Genomic DNA, 12,577 nt, shown 5'->3' on the forward strand with positions numbered 1-12,577 from the left:
ATTTCTCTTACCGGAAATGGCGATCGCCACCACGGTACTATGTAAGCCACATTGAGCCTGCAAATAGGTGGGAAAATGTGGGATACAAATGCAACAAATAAATAAATAAACTTGGGCACCGGGATTTATACAAGCTTTCAGCAGACGTAAATCTGGCTTCCAGAGTTGGGCATGGGAATTGGTGGTAAGTGATATTGTATAAAAGGCACACGCCTATCTTTTCCGGTGTCAATTTTTGAGCACCATTTATAGAATCCCTCCATCCCCTCCCCCACATGTGCATACAAGAAAGTTTGTGTATAATTGTATGCATATAAAAAGAGAAAGTTGAGGGTATATTAAGGTCATGTTTCCAAAAAAAAGCTTGTACTATGTATTTCAAAACGCAAACACACTTTTGCACCATCAAACAGGTGCACAGCATTTACATCTTTTTACATTACATTAAATTCTTTCAGCCCGCATTAACCTATTCAGTTCTATGCAGATAAAAATAAAAAGACTGATACAATCCAGGAAAACACCAAAACATCTATCTTTAGGTGGTCTCAGTTTAAATAAAAAATAAGCTTATTATATATAAAAACCCTAAACAAAATCAAAATTGCTTGGTTATTATCAAATACATCTGTTATATAAGGTGCCTATAATAGGACTAACTTATCTATTATGACCTAGTGGTTGGTTTAGTGGTTTCTGTTAGAGGGTTGTTGGTGAGGTGGTGATTATTGCTTCTCAGTTTTCTTACCTTGCTATTTTCTTGTTTAAGAGGTCTTGTGATACAGAATCAGCTGGCAGTAAATGCCGAGATATCTATTATATTCCTATGGACGTCTCAACATTTACCACCAGCTGATTTCTACCTCTGTTGGAAGCAGAATATTGGGATAGGTGGACCATTGGTCTGACCCAGTTTGGCTATTCTTATATTCTTAAGTTCTTATGTCATCATTTAGGGCACCATGTAGTAGCTAAAAACGCTACTACAGTTTAGTAAAAGATCCCCTTAGCCTTTTCCCTGCTATGGTTAGAGTCAACTTCTGTCTTTCATGTTAGTAGCAAACCTAAGTGCAATGTCCAGGTTACTTTAATACTCACATAAATCTGCAGATTTTTTGCTTAGTATTTACAAGAGGAGGTAATATTGTCTTTGTACAGGTTACTAGTGACATCCCACTTCGAGTGCTGTGTTCAATTCTGGATGTCTATGTCTTTGACGACTCGGAAGACAAGCTTGAAGACTGCAGAATGTGAGTAGCTTGCAAGAGTGCGAGGTCTTTTACAAGTCTCTCTACCTCCACAAGGAATATAAGCTGTTTGTTAATCATCTTTATCTACTAGCTAACTAGCTGACCTAGAAGAGTTTTTTTGACCCCTGATGCAGGCGTTTGTACGCCGAAACACGGCCCGTGTCGGGTATTCATCATTAATAAAGGATTGCATTTTTCTCATTCCTGAAGGCCCAGTGTTTACTTTTTCTGTTTGTTATGTCTTTGTAAGGACATTGAGAGGATGGACGTAGATTGGTAAAGGAGCTGCAACACAAATGTATCACAGACAGACTTGGGGTTCATTTTCAACACAAAAAAAATGTCATAAGGAGGCAGAAGGTTGTTTTTCACTCAAAAACATCTACGTTGCAATTTTTGACACCCAAATGTAGACATTTTGCTCAGTGCCGTTCCTAGGGTGGCTGACACCCAGGGCGGATCGCCCCGGGTGCATTTTTACCTGCTTGTGTGGGGGTGCCGCGGGCCTGTCGGCTTCGCTCGTTCCATGCTCCCTCTGCCCCAGAACAGGAAGTAACCTGTTCTGGGGCAGAGGGAGCAAGGAACGAGCGGAGCCGACACACGCGCGGCACCCCCCCCCCCCAGCAGCGTGCACCCGGGGCGGACCGCACCCACGGCCCCCCCTTGGTACGACACTGATTTTGCTCCACAGTTCATCCAGATTTCAAGGGGATGTGTTGGGGGTATTATGGGTGACTCCAAAAGGTAGACATTTTTCTACCATAATGGAACAAAATAAAAATGTGTAGGGCCAACATTAAGGTTTTTTTTTTTTTTTTTGCTAGACCTGTTTCAATCACAACTAAGTGACCACATGGTGCCCTAAATGATGACATAAGAGCTTAAGAATATAAGAATAGCCAAACTGGGTCAGACCAATGGTCCATCTATCCCAATATTCTGCTTCCAACAGAGGCCAATCCAGGCCACCAGTACCTGGCAGAAACCCAATTAATAGCAATATTCCTTGATACCAATCCTGGGTTAAACAGTAGCTTCCCCTATGTCTATCTCAATAACAGACTATGGACTTTTTCTCCAAGAACTTGTCCAAACCTTTTTAAACCCAGATACACTAACCGCTGTTACCACATTCTCCAGCAATGAGTTCCAGAGCTTAACAATTCATTGAGTAAAAAAATATTTCCTCCTATTTAAGTATTTCCATGTATTGTAAGTTCTGTTGAGCAGGGACTGTCTCTTCATGTTCAAGTGTACGGCGCTGCGTACGTCTAGTAGCGCTATAGAAATGATAAGTAGTAGTAGTAATTTCATCGAGTGTCCCCTGGTCTTTGTACTTTTTGAAAGAGTGAAAAATCAATTCACTTTTACCCATCCTACACCACTCAAGATTTTGTAGACCTCAATCATATCCCTCCTCAGCCATCTCTTTTCCAAGCTGAAGAGCCCTAACCTCTTTAACCTTTCTTCATAAGAACCTTTTCCAATTCTGCTATATCTTTTTTGAGGTAAAGCTGGACATAACTGGTATTATATTTTGTTTTGAAGAAAGTTGTTGAGCACATTACCCCTGATGAAGCTTCGTTGTGAAACAGGTTCCTGTCGGGAAGTGTAGAAAGAATGAGATAAGTGTGCTGAATTTATCTGGATTTCACATAGTGATGAGTAAAGGATTAGAGAGGTTTTTTTGACCAATAATTGAGTTTATGTCTGCAGGGTGCTGTATGAAAATTTTGTGTACCGCAGACTTCTGAGGTCTTTTTCCTTCTACTTTTTTTTTAAATTGTGATTTTTTTTTTTCAATTTGAAAACATATTGTTCTTGAACACTTAGGGCCCTGTTTACTAAGATGCACTAGCGTTTTTAGCGTGTGCTAAATTAGTACATGCTAAACACTAGAGACACATATATATTTCTATGGGTGTCTGTAGCATTAGCGCATGCTAATTTTTAGTGCACGCTAAAAATGCTAGCGCAACTACAGCGCTTTAGTGTTCTTGATGTTCCACATTTTTTGAATTGGTATTGTTATATCAGTTATTTTGCGGACAAACCTTTTTTGGTATAGAGTGTCCTTGTAATCTCTACCAAGTCACTTAACCCTTCATTCCTCGGGCACAAAGTTAGATCGTGAGCTCTCCGAGGGCAGAAAAGTACCTACTGTACCTGATTGTATATCACTTCGATAGTCTACAGGCAATATATATTAAATTTAAAAAGTTATTTCAATTTGGAAGCATGTGCTTTCAAGACATTTAGGACCCTGTTTACTAAGCTGCGCTGTACGCGTGTTAGCATTTTTAGCACATGTGCTAAAAATTAGTGTGTGCTAACACTAGAGACACCTATATATTCTTATGGGTGTCTCTAGCATTAGCATGTGCTAATTTTTAGCGCACGCTAAAAACACTAGCGCACCTTAGTAAACCCCTTAGTAGTTGTAACATGAACTTTCGAACCTTGCTACTTTCCGGAAATATTCCCAAAACAACAACACTCAGGATGTCTCTCGTTTGCAGGCTGTACTTGACACCATGCAACAACACTGCCATCTACTGCTTCCAGAATCCCAAATTTGTTTACTGTGCTATTTTTAAGGCATGACAAACACTGCTGAGGTCGCTTAAAGTATGTGTTCTTCCTTCAAATAGGCTTTTCCAAAGAAAGGACATAGATTACCCAAAATTTTAAATATATATAATTTTTTGCTTTTTTTTTTTTTTTTTGCAACTATTGCATTCCTGCTACTGGCACTTGTTTGCATTATGTGTGAAGATTGCATATGGGACAGAAATGATCCCACAACATTTGATATACCTGCAGAGAAACAGAGAAACAGAGAAAACTGTAGGCAAAGATCATAAGGCCTATCCAGAATGCCAATCCATGCCATCTATTCTCCCTATCACTCTTTTAGAGATCCTATGTACTTGTCCCAAGCTCTCTTGAATTCAGATACTGTATTTGTCTCCACCACTTCCACCAGAAGGCCGGTCCACGAATTTACCACCCTTTCCGTGAAGAAGTATTTCCTTAGATTACTTCTGAGTCTATCCCCACTTCTGAGTCTTTCAACTTCATCCTTTGCCCCCTCATTCCAGAGCTTCCTTTCAATTGAAAGATATCGGGAAAGTAGTGTAGCCAGCAAGACACTTCCAAAAACACGGAGGAGACAAAAAATGTAAAACACAAATGCTGTCAGCCTTAACACTGTTTCTTGGCCATCTGCATCTTTTTTGAAGTGTACTTCAAGTCTTTTTATAGACTGCACCTTTTCAGTGGTTTGTTGCATATTGAGACACTACTTTAAACTTTTTTTTGCAATTACAAAGTCCTGAGGCAGGCACTTTTGCCGAAACACGTTGCTGTGTCAAGTCTTTTTTTATGTATAAACCTTGTGTTTTACATTTCTTGTCTTCTCCATGTTCTTGGAAGTGTCTTGTTGGCTACAGTATTTTTCCAATACCTGTCTTCTTTGTAGTGTTTCACATTCCTCCACCTCAGTGGCTGACCTTTCAATTGAAAGAGCCATCCCAAAATGCTGCAAACAGCAAACATTGTACCACTGCCCCCTAGAGTTATCCAATGTCATTTCAAAATAATTTGTTCTTTTGTAATTGGAGCTCCAATAAATCAAAACTGGATTGTTTTCTTTTAAAAGGAATGTGGTGACGGTATTTGTATGGGATGCATTATTTAAGTACATGAAATGTCATGGATTTCCAAATGTGTGATCCTTCCCTATGTTAATCAGACTGAGTTGTGTTCCATGTTCATTTTGGCCTATGTACACAAGACTAACAAGAGACCTGACAGCAACATGTCAGACAAATGTGAAATGTCCAAGTTGAATATTTCATTTTCGCTTGTTTCTAGTACCAAAGCAACTTGTTCAGTGTATAAGTGCACAAATTGTGAAGCAGCATGCTATATATTTACCCTTAGACTAGCTGCTGAGTTGTAGTCACACATACTCAGACTGAATACACCCTGATAACTCTCCAGGTTTGCATGCTGCAGAAGTGCTGGACTCTTGGGGAGCAATTTTCAAATTGTCCAGTATATACACAAAGTCTATGGGTGTTTTATATCCATTCTTGTATTCAATATTCAAAGGGAATGTATACATACATGGAAAGAAGTGTTCCCTCTAAGTTGTGCATGTGCGTGCATGCGCACACAGTTCAGAAAGGGAATGCACATGCCTAGCAACTGCGTACACAAAATTTTTGTTGTCTTTATTGTCAACATAGGCTATACCGCACACCTAGTCGAGGCTGAAAATTTGTGCACACATCACTGGATTCAGTAAATGATGCTTAAACTTCGGTTCTGTCACGTCTGTGGCCGTGACCACCCTCATTCTTACCCTGTTTCTGGGAGTCAGTGGCTGTGCTGGCTTCTGCTTGTCTCTGTGTCTGTCTCTGTCTTAGTTTCTCTCTGGCTCTGTGTGCTGATTGCCTTACTGGACATCACCTGTGTGGGCTATGCCTCTTCCAAGATGGCTGCCGACTCCTCTATGCCAGTATCCAAGATGGCTCCCGCTGTTCCTTCCTGTGGGCTGACTTCTCTGTGTGTCAAGCCTCTGTTTGGAGGCAAGGAGATTGCTGCAGCTGTGCCTCTGGTGTTGAAGGGCTTTATTAATCACTTAGAGACTGCAGCCCTTGCCTTTGCATTTTGTCTAAGGGCCCTGGTATGTAGAGTGCTCTGTACACTGCTACATTGTTTGCTCTGTGTATGCTTCTGGTGTATGACTTGTTAGCTTGGGCACAGCTTTGTTTGTTAGCCTGTGTACAGCTTTATTAGTTCTCCTGTGTTTGCTCTGTGTATGTTTCTGGTGTATGACTGGTTAGCTTGGGCACAGCTTTGCTTGTTAGCCTGTGTACAGCTTTACTAGTTCTCCTGTGTTTGCTCTGTGTATGTTTCTAGTATATGACTGGCTAGCTTGGGCTTTGCTTTCCTGTTAGCTTGTGTTCAGTTTCCTAGTCTTCTCGTGTTTTGCTTTCTGGTTTTCCTCGTGTGTGTTTTCTTTTGCTTCTGGAGCTTCAGCCCTTGTTTTGGCTGTTGCCAGTACTCTTTGATACTGGAGCAGCTGCCTTAGTCTTGCTCCTTGACCTGCCCAGAGACTTTGCTTTGAACCTGACTACTGCTTTGCTAGCCGCCTGCCCAGAGACTTTGCTTTGAACCTGACTACTGCTTTGCTAGCCGCCCGCCCTGAGACTTGCTTTGAACCTGCCTACTGCGGGAACCCGGACATTCCCTGCCTGTCTGCCTTGCTTTCGCCTAGGTGCCTGGGGGCACTTCTATATCCTGATTCCTGCTGTTCCTGCTTGCAAGTTCCAGTTCCGGGTTTTCCTGTATGCCCTGCCGGCTGCCCGAACCTGAGGGCTCAACCCTCGGGGAAAGGTGGCTAAGCGTAGGTGAAGCCAGTCCAGTGGGTTCTGCTCCAGTGGGTTCCAGTGCAGCGGGCTTCACTCCTGTATGTTCCAGTCCAGCGGGCTCCACTCCAGTGCGGACCCGTCCAGTGCGTTCCAGTCCCGTGTATTCCTGTGTAGGACTACAGTCCGGGGTTCCGGTCCAGTCTTGTTTCGTCTCTACCTTGAAGGTGATCTTGCCTGCGACTGCCGCTCCACGGTAGTGGCCCAAGGACTCACGAACCCAGTGCTCCCGGGGAAGAAGCCTGACAGTATGCCAAGGTCCTCAGGAACGTGACAGGTTCCAAAAAAAAAAATTGGCACTCTTTATAGAATAGCGCATAGTACCAGGATCCGCACTCATCTTTTGGTATAAGAAATTACACCAATTCAAACCAAGTGTAAATCCCGGCAAGCAATGTCGTGCCCCTCACCTGTTCTCTGTGGTCTCAGCAGCATTCTGTGCCAAGAATAATCTGTTTACTTCCTGGAACCCTAGCACTTTTTTTTTATAGCCCTGCAAGATGATGCTGGCTGATGTTATCACTTCCTGTCTGGTATATAAGGAAGTGCCTGACTCCCAGCCAGTGCCTTTGCAACAGGTCTCCTAGAGTTGTCTAGTGTGTATTGCAGCCTTGTTTCAGCCTATCTCCTGTTACTGCCTGTGTTTCAGCTTGTGTTTCAGTCCTGTTCCTACTCTTGTGTTCCAGCCTGGTTCCTGCCTTGCTCCCAGTTCATTTCTAGCCCTGCCTTCAAGCTCCAGCCTTGCCTGGGTGTCTCGACACCGCTAGTTGAGGTGTAGCTAGTCGGACCACTGACAGAGGTTGGGGGGACAAAATTCCCCGGGCCCGGCCTCCAAGGAGGGGCCCAGGCTCGGGCCTGGCGCCTGCAAGCTTCTTCCAGCCCGCTTCCAGGTCTATCCTCTCCTGCTCCTGCATGATGCCCAGGACCCGGATGATTACATTAAATCGATACAGTGTTAATGCAATCATCCAACTCCCAGCACACAGGAGCACAGGAGCCGGAAAGGACAGAGCAAGGGAGCAGCACAGCAGTGACTCAGAGAGAAAGGGGCTGGGGCGGAGGCAGTCCAGTCCTGCCCTGGGCCCAGCGGTGTCTCTCAGTGCCCCTGCTAGCTAGCCCTCGGGTTGGCTAGGTAGCGTCAACTTGGCTGCAGCGCAAGGGCTCATCCCGAGTTGTTACACACAAGATGGCCATGGATCTACACTATTCTATAACATTGCGTGCATATTAAGGGAATGCCCTTGATCCACCCATGCCCCTCCCATGGCCGTCCCCTTTGCAGATCCACGTGAAAACACTTACGTGTAGGTATTATTCTATAAATGGCCACATAAGTGTGTTTTCATGTGGATCTGCTGTTTCTGCCCCGTTTTGGCACCTTGCATCCATTAGAATGGTTTTCCATGCTGAAGGAAAAGTCCATTGAACATTATTAATTTTTTTTTTTTTTTTTTTGGGGGGGGGGGGGGGGTTTGCCAGGTTCTTGAAGCCTGGATTGGCCACTGTCAGAGACAGGATGCTGGACTTGATGGACCCTTGGTCTTTTCTCAGTATGGCAGTGCTTATGTGCTTACAAAATGTGACACAGAAGTAGCACCTAACATTCAGCGCCATATATAGAATTCCCCTGAAAATGTTTTTAAGTGCATGTGGGCCAACAAAAATTAAAGAGAAAATTGAGGGAAATGTCAGGATTATTCCCCCTGTAGACAGTTACATAGATCTAGGGAACAGTTAGTTAAATCCATGACACTAAGCAGCCCATTGGATGAAAGTCAGCGAAAATCATTAGGTGGCTGCAACCTAGGGAATAGCGTTTTATGGCAGATCAGAGCTCAAGGACATACCAGCTGATCCACTTTATTAGTCCACATTATTTTTCCAAATACTGTTTATATATGGGTGTTTTATTTAGAGCTTCTGTTGGCTAATTGGAGGAATAGCCTAATGGTCAATGCAGTGGGCTGGGGAACTGGGTTTGATTCCCACCGTGGCTCCTTGTGATCATAGGCAAGTCACTTAATCCTCCATAGCTCCAGGTACAAAAACTTAGGGGTCCTTTTACTTAGTGTTGGTAAGCACTAACACATGCTTCCCGCACACCAAAATGCACTACTATGGGGTGCGCTCAGGTGCCCTGTCATAGTTCAGTCATCTGTGCACACTTCCCCAGCGCTAAAAAATACTTTGTATTTTTTTGCGCTGGAAGTGTGTTTGGTACAGAGATTAGGTCTGCCCAGTGTCAATCGATTAGTGCAGCTACATCGATGCACACCAACCAATTAGCGCATGGTCAATGCATGAGCCCTTTTCACCTACTAAATGGGTGTTGGTAAGGGTTCACGCATCAATGGCCACATGCTAATTTGGAAATTAGCACCTGGCCATTAATAAGAAAAATGTAAATGCGGCCATTTTACAGCCATGCTAAAAGTGGCTGGAAAACCAACATGCTAATCCTAGCGCAGCCACCTTTTAGCGCAGCTTAGTAAAAGGGTCCCTTAGACTGTGAGCCCAATAGGGACAGTGAAAGTACCTATATATAATAAATATGAATGGCTTTGCTTATACCACAGAAATGCAATATATCATGACCCCCCCCCCCCCCCTTTACCATTTAAGAGGGTGCCTGTAAGCTAAAAATTATATTTACTAGTGATCTTCACTATTTTGAAACATGAGCCACATGGGCAAAAAGACTTCAACGTGAGAGGCAGGACCAGCATTAAATAATGGAATCTGGACACATGCCATTGGAGTGTCTTAAAGCAGTGTTTCCCAAGTCCGGTCCTGGAGTACCCTCAGCCACTAAGGTTTTTAGGATATCCAAGATGAATATGCATGAAAGAGTTTTGCATATAATGGAAGCAGTGTATGCAAATCAAGTTCATGCATATTCATTGTGGATATCCTGAAAACCTGACTGGCAAGGGGTACTCCAGGATTGGACTTGGGAAACACTGTCTTAAAGGAAGTGCCCAAATTAAACAGCAGCTATGCCACTAAGTATTAACCTCCTCATTCGTGTCAAATACTAAAAAATAAAAGTACAGATGCAAAATGTAGAAATTCATTCAGTTTATTATAAGGAAGAGAAACAATCTTGCTGGCTCATGCACTATAAACACCAAGAAAACACACAGCGCTCCTGGCACTCAAGGTAAAATAAATAGGAACACATATCAAAACATCAAATAAAAATACAACATGGCAAAATGTAATAATGCTATCAGAATGGCATTGTATAATGAATTCACTATGACAGGACTTTTATCCAAAGATTTTGTTTTCTGTCCATCCAGTTTTGGTACAATCATTGTAAGCAGTCTCCTTAGTCACTTGATTTTTTTTCTTTTTTTCTCTTCTTTTTTACTGCTTGGGATGAAGCAAAGGAAAAGTAACTGGAGGTTTTCTGGTTGCTGGGTGCTCCTATTTACTGCTTCCTTCATTGAGATCACTGTTCAGTCTGAGACTACAAAATAAATGATTCCAATAGACAGGGCACAGAGAGTGCAGGTCTATCAGACAGTCGGATCCACTCACAGTTCCCATTTCCCCTGTTGAGTGCCCTTAACCAATATGAACTAGACCTCCATGCATGGGACAAATATAGGACTGAATCTGCATGTTGGACTGACCTGAGATGAGGTGGTAACTCTTTATTGCTTGACGATTGAGCTGGCTCGCAGCGCCACACAAAGTGCAGTTATTTATTCTCAGTACACAGGATTAGACCATTGTGTAACTGTCTGGTATTGACTCCTGAGGCAGGCCTTATGGCTGAAACACAGCCCATGTTCAGTCATCGATACCTATTAATACAATTCTGCACCACACTATTGTTTTGGGACTTTTGTTGTTACCTTTGCTGTCTGTGTGCAACTCTATGCGCACACCAGAACAGTATGAGAGAAAAGTTTAGTAAAACATGTGTGCAAGGTGCTTAATTCACCAATGATTTTCATATCTATTTTTCTCACTGAACTGGAGGGTCCAACATAGGTCCTCAGTGTTCTGATTAATATGAAATGACAGTTTGTGGTGCTTATTTCATGCCCCTTTGTCTTAAAAGTATTGATTTTTTATTCCAATTCAGAATAAATTATTATTTGGAATGTAAATATAATCAATTAGGCACAGTTCACTGAGGTCACTATTGCAATTCATTAACTTATTACTTGTTGGGGCAAGGATCAGAAAATTATGGGGCTCATTTTTGAAATAGAAGACTGTCCAAAAAATGTCACAAAGTGACAGATGGACATTTTTTTCACAAAAACGTCCAAATCGCTATTTTCTAAACTCATTTTAAAGATGTTTTTCTATGCAATACATCTAAATTTCAAGGGGGTGTGTTGGAAGCATGTTTTGTGCAGGACTAGGGTGGGCTTACGATTTGGATATTTTTTCTGCAATAATGGAACATTGTAAAAATGTCCAGGGCAAAAAATAGGATATCTTTGGCTAGACCTGTTTCAATAACGACTAGGTGCCAGAAAGGTACCCAAACTGACCAGATGACCACTGGAAGGATAAAGGCATGACCTTAATCTCCCAGTGGTCACTGACCCCCTCCTACCTCTCTAAGTGTTGAAACTAACGGAACATACCAGGTTCTAGGACAGTTGCAGATAAAATGGACATTCCTCTTAGAGCAGCAAGCAGGTCCCTGGAGTAGCCTAGTAGTTAGTGCAGTGCATTGTAGAGAAGGGAACCCAGGCCCATATCCCATTCTAACTGGTTCACTTGTGGTGGAAAATGTGAAGCCCCAAAAACCACAAAATACATACTGAACCCACATTTAGGCGATACCTGCAGGCATAAGGGCTATTGTAATGGTGCGCAGTTGGGTACAGTACATTTTCCGCTATTCCTAGAGGGCTAACCATACAATGTAAGGGGGTTATGATGAGATGTATACCTGGGACCTTTTACGTGAAGTTCACTGCAGTGCCCCAAGGCTACCTCACTGCTCTGCTGGGATGCCTGAGTGGCCAGTCTAGTAAGACTGTTAGCCCCCATACATCCCAATGGCTTGTTCTTGTGCATTTTTCCCTTGGACAGTCTTTGGTTGAAAATGACCCTTAAAGAAAGACACACTGAGCATAAAAATGTCTAAAGTAGGGAGAATTTCAAACATAAAAGATAGATGTTTTTCTGGTTTGAAAATGACCATGTTTGGCAGTGAATTTTAGGATGTTATTTGCAAAACATCCAAAATCAGATTTGGACATCATATCGAAAATGCCCCTCTATGTGTCCTTTTCAAACAGTATTAGCAAAATGGCTATACTTGTCTCAAATCATTTACATGGGCGTCACAAAAGTAGAAAGAAGAGTTGGTAATGAATTGGCCACTCCTGTGAACTGTTCTAAATATGGTTGTATTTAACTGAATGAGCAATAAAGTTTTTGGACACAAATTAAATATATGCCATCCACCATAGATAAATCAGTTATCCAAAACTCTTGATTTGCTGCACTAACCATTTTATCTGAAGAATTCTGGCCTGAACATTCCCCTGAAGTTCCCCCATAAAAACTTCCCTGAGATACTGAATTGGAAGAGAACTGAAGATAGATTAGGCCAGAACTTGTAATACAATCTGGACTAGTTTGGGTCGGATATGGAAGACAATGATAAGATCGGGGCTGTAAGGCTTAGAAAACCTGATAACTGAGCAGGCCATTGGGTAGCTGAGTTAGCACCTGAAGTCTATAATGCCCCCATAACTAACCAGATCTGTGCCAGTTGGTGCTGCTAATTATTGTTCAGCAAGGATAAGGAGAAAACTAAGATAAGTAGAGCATATGATCAAGTAGCCACAGTACATGGGGTAGCCAGGCTGGTAGGAGGTCAGTGCTCCCAGGTTAGGCATATCTGGGTAC

This window comes from Microcaecilia unicolor, chromosome 4 (assembly GCF_901765095.1).
Source record: "Microcaecilia unicolor chromosome 4, aMicUni1.1, whole genome shotgun sequence".
NCBI classification, from domain to species: domain Eukaryota; kingdom Metazoa; phylum Chordata; class Amphibia; order Gymnophiona; family Siphonopidae; genus Microcaecilia; species Microcaecilia unicolor.